Here is a 14390-nt window from a genome sequence, read left to right on the forward strand (position 1 = left end):
TTGGTAAATTCAGTAACTTCTGCCACTGTCTATTCATCAGGTTGGAAATGTAAGCTTAGAATAACGGATATTTCTTAAAACTAAACTTGAGGAAGTGCACAACTTATCCTTATAACTGCTACAATAAAAATAAATATGCTTTTTTATGTGCAATAAAAATATACCACATTATTAATATTTTCATTCTCATCTCTTCTGCGCGAACATCAAAGTGAGTTAATTCGTACAGTGGAATACCTAGATTTGGAAGAAATCAGTGTTAAAAAAAAAACATGCGCAAACGCAAACTCAAATATTTCTTTCTATTTTGTACGATATGTTCTTCGGCCATGCGCTGCGAGCATGCAATCCGTATGGAACAATTCGGTATACGCTGTTGCGAGTCAGTTGGCTCCCGAGTATCCTGTAATAAAGTCCAGTCTCCAGGCGTTGTGTCATTGCAAACCCAACATGGCGCAGTGAGTAGGATAAGGACCAACCATGCCCCAGATACGTCGACCACCCCAGGCCACGCCGAGGCTTGCCTCCCACCTGCCAATGCCAAGGGCCTTGTCACAGGGCCGTCATGCAAGCACAGACGTTATTTGCAGACCCGCAGCGTGCCATCCGTTCCCTTCAGGATGCCCTTCCTGGTTCAGGAGCACGTGCCGGTAAAGTTCCTGTCTCTGCTGCCCCTGAGAAGTGTGAGGCGGTAATGTCTTCGGCAGCGTTCAGATCCTGGAGACGTTCGATGACGTATTGGATTCACCTTAACAAGTTCCCGCCGCAGGATGTTGTCCTGCACATTAGGCTCAACTGTGTACCGGCGTTGCAACGTGCACTGGACGCTCGGTATTCAGATGCCAAATGGAATGCCCTCGCCCCAGACGCGGCTCTGGACGCCATCGGGAATATTGTGTTGCGGTCGTCGAATCAGGCAGTTCAGTGGTCTGAATTCTTTGCCCTCGCACAAGGCCGCGAGGAAATTAGTGAGCGACTATTTTTTCGAGGTGTCGGCTCAGAAGGCCACCGACTGTGATTTTGAGTGTCCCAAATGCGGGAGTGTTTAATAGAGTACATGCTGTTGCGGAAAATAATGGTAGGCCTCAGTGACCCTGTATTAAAGAGGCATGTTTTCAGACATGTGAGACATTTACATTTAAGAGTGTAGATGCCCTTCAGGCACTGTGCTGCACTTTCGAAGCTGCACGCCAAGCTGTCGAAAGTATCCCCCACGCGTCGCTATCAGTGAGAGGGGGTCTGCTGGCGCCTCGAGTGATGACGTCACAGGCATTGATGACGTAGAGCCAGACGTCGCTGTTTGCGCGGCAATTCCAATGTGAAGCGTGCGGAAATTGTTGTGGGGGGCGCCATCCCTTTGGTCGAGCGTCGTGCCCAGCAAGAGGTATAACGTGCCACGGGTGCCAAAGGTATGGGCACTTTCAGAAATGCTGCAGGAATACGAAGAAAGCGCCGCTTGCCTCGAGTTTAGCGATTGTTGCAGACACGCACCTCTCCCCCACCCCCCTCCCTACGATCAAGGCTTGTGTTTCCCATAGAAACGGGAATTCAGTACCACACTCGTCGTAGCAGACACAGGAGCACAGCTCTGCGTTGCCGGACCCCGCCCACGATTCTCTCAAGACTGCAAATAAATTCACTGGAGTTGCAGCCGCGAGCAGGTCTGAGGGGACGTAGCTAATCTCCGAGTGAGATGTCTTGGATCAACGACATGCTTCATTGATATAGGTGGGCGACGCACGAAGCAGGAGGTTTACTTTGTGCCGACGGCCAAGAACTTCTATATATCGCTGAATGCTTGTAAGGAGCTGGGAATAGTACCTCCCCCTGACTTCCCTCACCCCTACCATCTCGTTGCATCAGCTGATGTCTTAATGAAGACGTCGCACGGCCTAACTCCCCTAAGACATGAAGCCAGCCACCTTACCCATCCCGCCTGTGGAGGAGAATATACCGAGACTTGAGAGTGGTTTATTACGGCATTTCTCTTCAACAACCTTTAATACAACCAGGGAACCGTTACCTGTCATGACGGGCAGCAGCACCATACCATTTGTTGCCTGATGCCGTGCCTTATGCCTGTCACACGCCCGCGACAATCCTAAGCATTGGGAAGAGGAGGTCAAGGCTCAACTTGACGAGGACGTTCGGAAGGGCGTGATAGAACCAGTCCCAGTGGGGGATGCAACGGAATGGTGTGCAAGGATGGTCGTTGTCGCCAAAAAGAAGACGGGTCAACCTCGCCGCACAGTAGACTTCCAGCGCCTCAACGCCCACTGTCTTCGGGAAACTCATCATACACCGGCACCCTTCGACATGATTTCAAGCATCCCCATTCATACGTACAAGACTACGGCGGACGCCCACTGGGGTTTCCATCAAGTGGAATTGGACGAAGACAGCCGCCCGCTTACGACCTTTATCACTCCATGGGGACGATACCGTTATCGTAGAACACCCATGGGCCACTGTTCGGCGTCGGACGCTTACACAAAAAAGGTTTGATGATGCCCTGCAAGACATCACCAGAAAGCATAAATGCGTTGACGACACTTTGCTATACGATCACAGCATTGAAGAGGCGTTCTGGCATGTATATGAATTCCTGTCAACGTGTGCCTCTGCAGGTATCACACTCAAGCCCGAGAAGTTTAAATTCTGCAAGAGAGAGGTCACTTTCGTCGGTTATTACCTGGGATGGGAGTCATACAAACCCGCAGACGACGACTAGTACTCCCCATTCGTAACTTCCATATGCCAGAGAAGCCTTCCATCACGGATATTAGGTCGTGGTTTCGGGTTCGTGAATCAGTTAGCGCCCTTCCTTGCAACGGCGCCCATCATGGAGCCCTTTAGGGACCTCCTCAGAAAGCCCACTGGAAAAAACGTTTACTGGGATAGTCAGCTACGTGACAAACTCCGGCAGGCACAGGAGGTCATCTGTCAATTAGCCAAGGACGGCTTGGCATATTACGACAAAACACGCCCTACGACGATAATGACGGATTGGAGTAAAGAAGGTATCGGGTTCGTAGTCCTTCAGCAGTATTGTATTTGTCAGTCAGCTGACAGCCCCTTTTGTTGCAAGGGCGGCTGGCGCCTTGCCCTGTGTGGTAGTTCGACACCTCACCTCCTCTGAAGCTGGGTATGCCCCCGTAGAAGAGAAGCCCTGGCAGTTACCTGGTGCTTGCAGAAGGCCAGGCTGTTCCTACTTGGGTGTCCTAATCTCACCATCATCACGGACCACCGTCCTCTCGTCAAGCTGCTGGGTGACAGAGCCCTTAAGGACGTCATCAACCCGAGATTATTCAACCTGAAAGAGAAGACACTCCAGTTCAAGTTCCACATGAATAACCTGCCGCCCGGAAAAAGGCAACACTGCCGCGGATTTTCTTTCAAGGTACCCGACCATGCGAGCACCCCGCGAAGCTTCCGACGTGGATTTGGAGGACGACATTCAAGTGGCAGTGGCATGTGCAACCGTGGCCGCCTTGGAACCGGATATCATCGTGTTGGATGAAGACTGCGTAAGGAGCGCCGCATCTAACGACCCTGTATATCAGCTCTTGCTTGCAAGGGTTGCAGCGGGCGACTGGCCCCAACAGAAGTCGCAAGAACTCGCCTCGCCTTCGCCCCTTCGTTCAGCGTTCGGGACCGGCTAGCCATCAACCAGGATCTGGTGACATACTCAGTGGACCAAGGATGTGTTCGCTTGGTTATACCCGAGGATTTACGCCGCCAGGTAGCCGCTAACCTACACGCAGGACACCAAGGCCTCGACTCGATGCTTAGAAGGGCCAGGCAGTCGGTCTATTGGCCGGGAATAGAAGGGACCTTCAGCATTGCCGCGCCCGATGTACTTCATGCGATGAACATGCCCCCTCACTGCCTCCTGAAGAAATGATACACACGCCGCCTGCGGAATATCCCTTCCAGCAAGTCGTAGCAGATATGTTCCAGATAGAAGGCAGTGTATACATGGTGTATGCCGATAGACTAACAGGTTGGTTAGAAGTGGCTCATTTCCCCAATGGTGCCACGTCTAACAAATCAGTAAATCACCTTCGATCATATTTCTCGCGTTGGGAGCCCCAGAACAAATATCAACTGACGGAGGCACGAACTTGGCCAGCGAGGAGATGGAGGCCTTCTTCAAGAGATGGGGGGTCAAGGTCCGGCTGTCGTCGGCCCAGTATCCCCAGTCTAACGGCAGGGCAGAAGCAGCTGTCAAATCGGCGAAGAGGCTTACTCCGGGAAAATACATTAAAGGTGGAGCCCTTGAGTCGGACAAAACGGCCCTGGCGATACTTCAGTATCTCAACACTCCTCTCAGGGAAATTAACAAGTCGCCGTCTCAGCTTGCAACGGGTCGCCAGCTCGGCGGATGGGGTACCGACGGCCAGGAGACACCTGTTGTAGACAGATATTGGAGCAGACGATACGTCGAAGGAGTTACAAGTGGCAAGGTCGCAGGAGGCGATGCGCATCCCTGGCACTACCAGAAGACTGCCCCGCCCATCGAACTAGGTACCCATGTATGCATACAAAACCAAGCTACCAAGCAATGGGATCGAACGGGCATAGTAACAGAAACAAAGCATCGTCAGTACACCGTCAAGCTTAAGCGGGAGCGGCAGGCTGTCAAAAAGAAACAGACGACACCTGAGAGTCATCGCTCCGCCCTCTGGCACGCCCATGTCCCAGCACGAGTCCTCCGCAAACCATACCCCGACAGAACAGGGGACAAGACCACACAGGAGCCTAACGTCGTGATGGCCCAGAAGAGCCGCTGGTAAACCCAAGTGCTCAAAGACTTGTAGAGTGATGTTATTACCTTTTGTATGCAATTGCATCAGGAATTGATATTTCTTTTCAGAGAATTTATGTATTTTATTTCGTTTTTGTGTATGTATCGAGAAGTTAGCTTTAATTTTTTGTTTCTTCTCTTGTCTCATTGATCTAAGGGCATTTTTCCCTTTTATTTTTTTGTCATGTATAATTAATGTTCTTGGGGGGATGTACGATATGTTTTGTATTTTTTCCCCTTTTTATTTTTTGCCATGTATAAGTATATTCTTGAGGGGGGGATGTACGATATGTTCTTCGGCCATGCGCTGCCGAGCATGCATCCGTTTATTGGCAATTCGGTATACGCTGTTGCGAGTCAGTTGGCTCCCGGAGTATCCTGTAATAAAAGTCCAGTCTCCAGGACGTTGTGTCATTGCAAACCCAACATATTTAACGAGTTAAGTTTCCAAATGGAAAAACTAGGAGGGTGTTGCAGTACAACTGTCGTTTCTTCGATACCAGTTAGGGTATTTTCACCAAAATGCTTGGTGTTGGGGAAAACATTGAGAAAATCGCATTAAAGTTAATACATAATATCCTTGTATGTGAATAAAAGAAAAACCCTTTTAAACACACGTTGCTATGTAAAGTAGTCTGTATCTTGGCCTACATTCGCCATCCTTACCTACACTAAAACCCAAGGACGTTTATAAATTTTGATAACTCTAATTCAATACGTGTACTGGGTACACAAAGTTGTTATAAAGCTATAATAAACTATTCAAAATGGTGGGAACGTGGGACACCTGGTTTTACTATATTAGGCCTACTTCGAACACAAGCTGTTTAATTTCATATCTTGTCGAAATAATTAATTAGGCAATTTATTGGTTCTAGAATTGTTAATGGATGTTCCCCCTTAATCCCTAGTTGCATGGTACTTTTTGCTACCTTATTTTTATGGGAGAGTTGTTGACACTAAACCTAGGCTATGCATAACCGGAAACAAATTAATTGGGTACTATAGTCGATTCATTTAAGGTAGATTCTTGTGCCTACGAGACGTTTGTTTGGCGGCCTCTGATTGGCTGGTAGCGGGAGGTTAGACTGCTCGCTCAGTGGGTCATATTTTTCGTTTGTAGTTTAGAAAACTAGCAATATGTTTACATTTTCTTTCATTATCTCACGTTTTACAAAAAGATAGGAAAGTTTTGGTCATACCAAAGAATTCAGTATTAAATGTACTATTAATGAATCTTTTCCTGAAATCAATAAGTTAAAATACAAAGGAATTACAACGAGTAGAAGTGAAGGGAGAAACATTTCATTCTTTATACCTGTTTTTATTCATCATCGGATTTTGCATATTCATGAGATCAAGATAAAATAAAATCTTGAGTTATTAAACAATAAAATCACCCTGAATATGCTGGGTGCTTTCAGATTTTAGATGCGTGTATGTAAAGAGAAAATGATGAATATGTCTTATTATGTTGCATTCGTGCTTGACTCGGTTTGACAATAGTGCCGAGACACATCGTTGGGTCTGGTCCTCTCAGCTAGAGCCGTTGGCGTGTTGGCAGTTGCCCATTGGCGATATGAGAAGTTTGCAGTTTCGAGACTATGTATTCACCGAATTATTATGTCATTACATTTTCTATAAATAAATGCATAGAATTCCCCATTATGACTTTCGAACATTTTTACTCAAATATCATATATGTCCGTATTTCTGGACATATCTGATAAAAAAAGTAAATAATCAGATGGATGCATCTGGTATCGTTGGAGGTGTAGGCTGGCCGCTGGCGGGAAATTCAGTCCAGGAATGAATTTGAAATCTACGGACCTACTTCGCACTCTTCAGCTCATCCTTAGTTTTAATGAGGTTGGTTTCAACATATTGTTTCCAATTTTCTTATATGAATATATTTTCAAACGAAAGAGATATCAGAGACTTAATTGAGTGATATGAAATAATAATCTCAGTGGAGCAATAAACAGCAACGAACTAAGCAAGATTTCTTTTTCTTTTCAAGCAGATGTCTCGAGATGACAGCACCATTCGTCGCACCGTTTCCAGATTTGCAAGTCAAGCTCGCAACATTATAATGAATGTTCATCGTTACTTCAGCTCACAGTGGGGAGCAGACTCAAGAAATGAAGTATTTGAGAAGACCGCCAAAGCTACAGGAGTGCCAACCAACACAGTGAAAAAAATCAAGCGACAGTCATGCGAGTGTGGTAACGTCCCCTTCGCTTCACCTGTATATCCCAGGAAGAGGATCCGAGTGAAGGACAAGGTGGATAGTTCTGAAAATGAGTGTATTCGGAAGGAGATTTTGTCTTTTTACGAGAGAGGAGAGCTCCCAACGTTAGATGCCCTACTGGAAAAAGTGAAGGAAGACCTGGTAAAGTTTAATGGTGGAAGAACAACGTTATGGAAAATTGTGAGGGGCTTGGATTCCGGTACAAAAAAGTAACGAGTGGAAGAGCAATTTTAATGGAACGTGATGATATAGTGGCAGCGAGAACTGAATACCTACGGTTAATTGAAAAGAATAGGAATTGTAGTCCAACTGAACGTAAACCTGAAGTATTCCTGGATGAAACTTGGATAAACCAAAATGAATGTGTTCGTCAGTGTTGGACAACGGGTGAAGGCGAAATAGGACCCAAACTTAAGACTGGAAAGGGGTCAAGATTTATTGTGGTGCACGCGGGAGTGAGAAGGGGTTTGTCAAAGATGCGCTATTGTTGTTTAGGTCAAAAAATGGTGCCAAAGGGGACTACCATGATTCCATGGACCATGAAAGGTTTTTAAAGTGGTTTAAGGAACAACTATTGCCTAATATAGAAGATAGATCTCTAATCATAATGGACAATGCTCCCTACCATAGCAAAATAGAAAATAAAGTGCCAACAACCAGCAACAGAAAAAGTGAAGTCATACAGTGGCTTTCTTCTAATAACGTCACCCACGACCCATCAGCAACAAAGCCAAAATTGCTGCAGATTGCCAAGTGTCACAAAGAAAAACGGAGGTATGTGATAAATGAGATAGCCCGTGCAAATGGTCATGATGTGCTCAGACTGCCACCATATTATTGTCAGTTTAACCCCATAGAACTTATATGGGCTTAAATAAAGGGGGATATCAGAAAAAATAACTCTAATGCAAATCAATCTTTGAAAACTGTTGAGCAGCTTACGAGACTGGCGATAGACAAAGTTACAACAGAAGACTGGAAGAATGTTTTCACCACGTTAAGAAATTAGAAGATGATTATAGGAGGAAAGATGTTGCTAGAGAGCATATGTTTGAAAGTTTTTTTATTGACATTGGAGATGACGAAACTGACAGTGATGATATTGATATTAGGGAGGATGACACTGACAGTGATGATATATATCAATGATTTTCTTTTTTTTTTAAAGTTGAAGACCTAACAGTGTTTCTATAGTTTTCCATTTTTTAGATGGGCAATTTCATAACTACAGTATATCCATATGAGTTTCCTTTTTTTTTGTTTTTTAATATTTAATGGCATAACAATATACATATCTGTTTATAAATTCTTTTTACTTGGTTTTAATAGAAAAGGGGATATCAATGTATCTTTATAATTTCCCATTCTTTTTGTTCCAATAGGTAATGACATGACTATGTATATATGTGTGATTTTCCTTTATTTATTTTTTAAATAATGATGACGTAAGAAAATTTGTAAAATTTTAACTTCTTTTTGTTCATATCGATAGCCTAATGACATACCAATGTAAGCCTACTGTGTATGACTTTCTTTTGTGTTTATGACATAAGATATCTGCATGAATTTCCATTCTTTTTGTTTAAAAAGATGAAGATATAACAGTCTTCTGATTAGTCTCATTATCCTACTGTACTATATATATATATATATAGATATATATATAACACTATTATGCAGGGCTGTGGGAACGGTTACGGGAGCTATTCTAACTCAGGTATGAATTAAGTGATTCAAGAATAATCAACTACCTCAGGAGAAAACTAAGCACATTTTTCCTAAACATTGTTGTAGACATGTTGTCAAGGGTAACATGTATATAAAGGAGATAAACATTCTGGTGGAAGAGTAACTCAAGCAATTCTGAAAAAGACAGTATATTATATTCGTTACATCGTCAACAAATTTTATGGTAAGAAATAAATATTTGTACTTTTGTTTATGAGTGAACATATGAAAACCATAGCTTTTGATGTTATTGGCCAGAGAAACAAGTTCTGTTATTTATCAGTGAGCCTCATAAAGCATGTACATTTCTCACTTAGACTAAATTGAAGCCAACACCCAGATGCTTCCATCTGATTATTTACTTTTCTTTTATCAGATATGTCCAGAAATACGTACATATATAATATTTTAGTAAAAATGTTCGAAAGTCAACATGGGAATTCTATGCATTTATTTATAGAAAATGTAATGACATAATTATTCGGTGAATACATAGTCTCGAAACTGCAAACTTCTCATATCGCCAATTGGCAACTGCCAACACGCCAACGGCTCCAGCTGAGAGGACCAGACCCACGATATCTTGCGTCTCTCGGCACTATTGTCAAACCGAGTCAAGCACGGATGCAACATAATAAGACATATTCTTCATTTTCTCTTTACATATTACCACGCATTTAAAATCTGAAAGCACCAGCGTATTCAGGGTGATTTTATTGTTTTAATACACAAGATTTTATTTTATCTTGATCTCATGAATTATGCAAAATCCGATGATGAATAAAAACAGGTATAAAGAATGAAATGTTTCTCCCTTCACTTCTACTCGTTGTAATTCCTTTGTATTTTAACTTATTGATTTCAGGAAAAGATTCATTAATTGTACATTTAATACTGAATCCTTTGGTATGACCAAAAACTTTCCTATCTTTTGTAAAACGTGAGATAAATGAAGAAATGTAAACATATTGCTAGTTTTTCTAAGCTACAAACGAAAATATGACCCACCAGCTGAGTCGAGCAGTCTACCTCCCGCTACCAGGGCCAATCAGAGGCCGCCAAACAAACGTCTCGTAGGCACAAGAATCTACCTTAAATGAATCGACTATAGTGCCCTACATATTCCATATAAGAAGACCCCCCCCCCCCCCACCCCCCCAGGATAGTAAATTACAGTAGGGAGAAAAAGTTTGCGAAAAAAACTGATGAAATACTGTTAAAAATGTTTAAATTTGCGATATTGAAAAACTTATACTTAAAAAGTGCCCTTGGTATAAGGTAAACAAATATCCTACCCGGTCCTAGGAAACCGTAGGTAAAATATAAAAAATCCGTATTTTAACATGAAAAAATGGGAATATTTTTTGGAAACTACCCTATTCCTCAGGAAACTTAAAACCACATGCTGTACTTACTTTCCTCTGTTTACAGTTGCAACACTTCTGCAATAAAGCACTGCATAAAAATACTCGGAGCAGAAAACCACGACACACTAACTAACTGAGTACTGACACAAGACTACTGAGTGACTGACTGACACAGGGTGACAGGAAAGGCAACGGTAAATCAGTGCGACTGTCAAATGTCACTCATCTGCGGTAGAAGAATGAATTGTGATCTTCGAGGTGGCCGTTGTAGGTACCATAGACCAAAGACTAGCCCTTCCTTACTGCCTCCAGTCCATTTGTATTCCACTACTGTACTGTAGATTGAATACAAATAGAATTTAGGCTAAAGGCCAAGCTCTGGGACCTATTCAGTCATTCAGCGCTGAAATGGAAATTGGCAGTAAAAGGTTTGAAAGTTAAAAAGAGGAAAACCTGCATTTGCACTATGAATCACTGTTAGGAGAGGGTGAAAAGTATGATGAAAGCAAGAGTATGAAAGGAGGTACAGTAAAAAGAACGAAAGGGGTTGCAGCTAGGGGCCGACAGCACGCTGCAAAGAACCTTAAGTAATGCCTACACCGCATAAGGTGTACTGAAAGCTCTAAACACCTACGTAAGCACTGTTCCGTGTAACCTTGTCAGGTTTTTTGGGGGAATTCTTGGCATTAGTAGTTTTATCTCATGGGACAGTAGGGATTACCATGGAACTATAATTTCCATGGGATTACGTACTATAAGTCGATTCATTTAAGGTAGATTCTTGCGCCTACGAGACGTTTGTTTGGCGGCCTCTGATTGGCTGGTAGCGGGGAGGCAGACTGCTCGCTCAGTGGGTCATATTTCGTTTGTAGCTTAGAAAACTAGCAATATGTTTACATTTCTTCATTTATCTCATGTTTTACAAAAGATAGGAAAGGTTTTGGTCATACCAAAGGATTCGGTATTAAATGTACAATTAAATATTTTTTTATTTTTCCTTAAATCAATACGTTAAAATACAAAGGAATTTACAACGAGTAGAAGTGAAGGGAGAAACAGTTCATTCTTTATACCTGTTTTTATTCATAATCGGATTTTGCATAATCATGAGATCAAGATAAAATAAAATCTTGTGTTATTAAACAATGAAATCACCCTGAATACGATGGTGCTTTCAGATTTTAGATGCGTGTAATATGTAAAGAGAAAATGAAGAATAGTCTTATTATGTTACATTCGTGCTTGACTCGGTTAGACAATAGTGCCGAGAGACACATCGTTGGGATTTGGTACTCTCAGCTAGAGCCGTTGGCGTGTTGGCAGTTGCCAATTGGCGATATGAGAAGTTTGCAGTTTCGAGACTATGTATTTACTGAATTATTATGTCATTACATTTTCTATAAATAAATGCATAGAATTCCCATTATGACTTTTGAACATTTTTACTCAAATATCATAAATGTCCGTATTTCTGGATATATCTGATAAAAGAAAGTAAATAATCAGATGGATGCATCTGGTATCGTTGGCCGCGGGCGGGAAATTCAGTTCAGGAATGAATTTGAAATCTACGGACCTACTTCGCACTCTTCAGCTCATCCTTAGTTTTAATGAGGTTGGTTTAAACCATATTGTTTCTAATTTTCTTATATGGAATATATTTTCAAACGAAAGAGATATCAGAGACTTAATTGAGTGATATGAAATAATAATCTCAGTGGAGCAATAAACAATAATGATGACGTAAGAAAATTTGTAAAATTTTAATTTCTTTTTGTTCATATCGATAGCTAATGACATACCAGTGTAAGCCTACTGTGTATGACTTTCTTTCGTGTTTATGACATAATATATCTGCATGAATTTCCATTCTTTTTGTTTAAAAAGATGAAGATATAACAGTCCTTCTGATTAGTCTCATTATCCTACATGTACTATATACATATATACAATTATGCAGGGCTGTGGGAACGGTTACGAGAGCTATTCTAACTCAGGTATGAATTAAGTGATTCAAGAATAATCAACTACCTCAGGAGAAAACTGAGCAAATTTTTCCTAAACATTGTTGTAGACATGTTGTCAAGTGTAACATGTATATAAAGGAGATAAACATTCTGGTGTAAGAGTAACTCAAGCAATTCTGAAAAAGACAGTATATTATATTCGTTACATCGTCAACAAATTTTATGGTAAGAAATAAATATTTGTACTTTGTTAATTGAGTGAACATATGAAAACCATAAGCTTTTGATGCTATTGGCCAGAGAAACAGTTCTGTTATTTATCAGTGAGCCCAATAAAGCATGTATATTCTCACTTAGACTAAATTGAAGCCAACACCCAGATGCATCCATCTGATTATTTACTTTTTTCTTTTATCAGATATGTCCAGAAATACGGACATATATAATATTTTAGTAAAAAATGTTCGAAAGTCATAATGGGAATTCTATGCATTTATTTATATAAAATGTAATGAACATAATAATTCTGGTAAATCATAGTTTCGAAACTGCAAACTTCTCATATCGCCAATTGCAACTGCCAACAGCTCCAGGTGAGAGGACCAGCCCCACGATATCTTGCGTCTCTCGGCACTACTGTCAAACCGAGTCAGCACGGATGCAACATAATAAGACATATTCTTCATTTTCTCTTTACATATTACACGCATCTAAAATCTTGAAAGCACCAGCGTATTCAGGGTGAATATATTGTTTTATAACACAAGATTTCATTTTATGATCTCATGAATTATGGAACATCCGATTATGAATAAAACAGGTATAAAGAATGAAATGTTTCTCCCTTCACTTCTACTCGTTGTATTCCTTTGTATTTTAACTTATTGATTTCAGGAAAAGATTAATTAATTGTATATTTAATACTGAATCCTTTGGTATGACCAAAACTTTCCTATCTTTTGTAAAACGTGAGATAAATGAAGAAATGTAAACATATTGCTAGTTTTCTAAGCTACAAACGAAAATATGACCCACTGAGCGAGCAGTCTGCATCCCGCTACCAGCCAATCAGAGGCCGCCAAACAAACGTCTCGTAGGCGCAAGAATCTACCTTAAATGAATCGACTATAGTTTGGGGAAACCGGTCACCAAAATAGGGTTTTCCAACGTCAAAACTTTATTAAATTTACTTTCTCCGATATCGATTGTTGCTGTTTTCTATAGCAGCAAGACAAATTGCGATTCTAAATCTTTTGAGAAGTTTTTATTGATTTCTAGGTTTAAGGCATAATGCTAAGCACTGGGGCAACTAAGGCCATTCAGCGCTGAAACGGAAATTGACCGTGACAAGGTTTGAAAGGTGTAACAGGAATAAAAACTCGCAGCTGCACTTTTGTTAGGAGAGGGTGGAAACTAAGATGGACAAAAGTAATATGAAAGGAGGTACAGTAAAAGGAATGAAAGTAGTTTGCAGCTAAGGGATGCTGCAAAGAACCATAAGTAATGCCTACCGCATGAGGTGCACTGACGGCTCTAACCCCCTATGGATGCAGAAGTGTAAAAGATTTTCCCCGTTTTGAAATGACTTAATACTCTCGTATTGTATTTCATACTTGTGAGACCAGTTATTGGAAGTCATTTATTAGATTAGTAGCGTAATGTAGTCATTTTTAAGCGACTTTTTGCACAAGTGAAACCAGTTCAACATTAAATGCAACGGTCGCCTCGCCATAAGTAACTCGTTACTCATACAAACCAAGCTTTAATGACGATATCCATGAAAAAAAAAAAAAAAAACCAAGACTTTTTCCATATTTTTTTTTATCCAATTCATTCTTGAAACCTGGAAGAAACATTGGAGAGATTTGAAGCCTAACCCATTAAATGTGGAAGCCACATGTACATTGGCACTTTAGCAATTGCAGCCTGCAGTAATGGGAAGGGGTAGCTAATGTGAGGAAACTTTAACCAGATGCAGATAATCAACTACTTTTGTTAGCAGGCTCTGTCCTGTCTTCATAGGCATGTGGGCTATATAGTAAGCTACAAGTGATGTTACATGGTTTGAGACGTGGTGATGACATGAGTAATGTAGGCACATGGTTTGTAGCAGTGCCTTGTGAGAGTTCTTGAACCTGCCAGCTAAACTTTGGTTCACAGGGGAAGTTAGGAAGCTCACAGATCTTCCCACCTTCCCTCCCCACCTTGGGAAAACCACAGAGAATCGCATGAGTGCATATGTTTCTAAGTTGTTTACCATAAATCCTGCA

The sequence above is a fragment of the Macrobrachium nipponense genome, chromosome 13 (genome assembly GCF_015104395.2).
Source record: "Macrobrachium nipponense isolate FS-2020 chromosome 13, ASM1510439v2, whole genome shotgun sequence".
Classification (NCBI taxonomy): domain Eukaryota; kingdom Metazoa; phylum Arthropoda; class Malacostraca; order Decapoda; family Palaemonidae; genus Macrobrachium; species Macrobrachium nipponense.